Source organism: Sorex araneus, chromosome 1 (assembly GCF_027595985.1).
Source record: "Sorex araneus isolate mSorAra2 chromosome 1, mSorAra2.pri, whole genome shotgun sequence".
In the NCBI taxonomy this organism is placed as follows: domain Eukaryota; kingdom Metazoa; phylum Chordata; class Mammalia; order Eulipotyphla; family Soricidae; genus Sorex; species Sorex araneus.
Genome location: NC_073302.1, coordinates 282,258,753 through 282,260,862, shown reverse-complemented (window position 1 = coordinate 282,260,862; position 2,110 = coordinate 282,258,753). Strand labels below are relative to the sequence as shown.

The window sequence follows — 2,110 nt, the reverse complement described above, 5'->3', positions numbered from 1 at the left end:
CCACTTTAATCATATTAAAATGATGTAAGGGAGAGGTGTTAGCTATGCCAGTAACGGCTGACCCCAGAGCTTTAATGAGTTAGGTCATCTTGTTACCATGCCTCTTTCCTGGCATTTTTCTGTAAAAAGTATGCAATGTGGGGAGTCAAATAAGGTGGAACAAAATAACTATTTAATTCAATTTTTATTATAGAGAAAAGCTACTGAAACACCTTCAGCTGCTATCTCTGAATGCTTTGTATCTTATCATCCATGAGTATGCCTAGCTGAAAGAAAGGGGGTTACCTGCTTCACCAAGCACAGCCTGTAATGGAGCAACCAAAAAATTTCAGGATTGATAAAGCACATTGTAGGAAGATAGAGAAAAGAGGGAGAGAGAGAGAGAGAGAGAGAGAGAGAGAGAGAGAGTAAATGACATAAACTAAAAGAGGAGCTGTAAGGGTTTTGGAAGGCAACACAAGGGCAGAATAAAGAATAATTAAAAGCAAACACTCTATTGAGAGTTATTCTCTATATGAATTTGAAAACTATTTGTTTTCATCTTCACTTCTCTTCTGTAAATGGAATAATCTTAACTTTATGCTTTATAGAAAATGGTTAGATTATCATGGCAAATGTTCAAGATTGACACATTAAACCGACTCAACATGCATCATATTACTATTTGATATATTAGCAATCAGAAGTAAAACATGTTCATATTTTGACTTTGTGCTTTCCCAATAGCTATACCTACAATACGAGTGAAAAGTTTCTGACCCTTCTTATCCCAGTTTTAAAGTCAATTTAATGCTATGAGAAACTTCCTCAATGAGTAATGCTTATATTGCAAATATAGGATACGGTTTAAAATTTGCATATAATTAAAATTTCTTAAAAATGACTTATCTTGAAATACTTATTTCACTGTTGCACCATTTTTTCTTTTTCATCTCATCTCCATCATCTAGCTAAATGCAGTATCTCCAGCTCATTTCTCAGCTAATTTGACACTTAGTTAGCAGTCTGTCATAATTCTGAATAATCTTAATATGAAGGTACAGATCCACTCAGTTTTTATACTCTAAATTCTGAGTTATTATCTCTAATAAATTGTTCTTCCATTTACATAAGCACCCATTTTCATGATTTGTTGAGCCTTATTGCTAACAATATTTGTTTTAAGATAATAATTTCTCACATCTATGAATGCTGCTTATATATAAAATCCTATTTTTGACAGTTCTTTCATTTCATGTCTAGTTTCAGTGATTTTGTTTTAGTTAATCAGGATATCTAATAGTTTATTTCTCTCTACTGTATAAACCATCATTTGTAACATTCTCAAGACAGTGTCCTCTCTACGCTTTTCAAAATCTTCGTACTGTTAAATATTTTTTTCATATGCCTGTATAATCTAATAAAGCTTTATTCCCATTATTTCATTAAAAAATCACTTAATTCTCCCTTAGATCCTAATTTGTGTTTGTAATCTTGAAATAAATTCTACTCATAAATTTTAATTTCTTGCAGTTCTAGTAAAAGAAACATCCAGCAGCTCTCTTGTTTGTACCGTCAAAGGTTCTTGAGTAATGGGCATGTGAGATCAACATACACGCATGTTCGATCTATGTCCTAACTGAGATGACATACAATCATGTGTTCATTGCTGATGAACCGGACTGTCCAGGGTGCAGACTTTTGAATAAAATTTTCAGCTTTTAGTGAAATGGCTACAGATGAGTAGAGAAACTTTCCTAGATACTCTAGGTGGGTGACTTCTAAGTGGAGAAATTGAGTGGAAGTTTAAAACCTCAAGAAATAAAATGATAATTTACAAAAAAAAAAGCGGCATCTTTTTTCATTCTCTATTTAATAATTTAAGAGTCTCTTGCCCGCATGCCTGGCTGTCTTCCCCGGGGCCCCTCGGAGGGGATGGGCTCCAGCTTCCCTCCCCACCCCAAGCAGAACTCCCGATGGCCGAAGACCACCAGAACCTAGCTACAACCATGCTGGAGGCCCCTCTCCACACGTTCAGACAGGCCTCATGCATGAAGGTACTGGCAGAGGAACCCAAGTGTGTATAATCCCATCAACGGCCAACATCCAGAGAGAGACTTAAAAGCAAGCT

General features: G+C 35.5%; 1 non-coding gene across 1 annotated transcript; it reads left to right on the top strand.

Annotated features, from left to right (window-relative positions):
- The first annotated feature begins 1,436 nt into the window (after positions 1–1,436).
- On the top strand, positions 1,437–1,681 carry LOC129400998 (small nucleolar RNA SNORA53). The gene has a single exon (XR_008628032.1). It is a non-coding gene; the product is annotated as a small nucleolar RNA SNORA53 (small nucleolar RNA).
- The last annotated feature ends 429 nt before the right edge of the window (positions 1,682–2,110 follow it).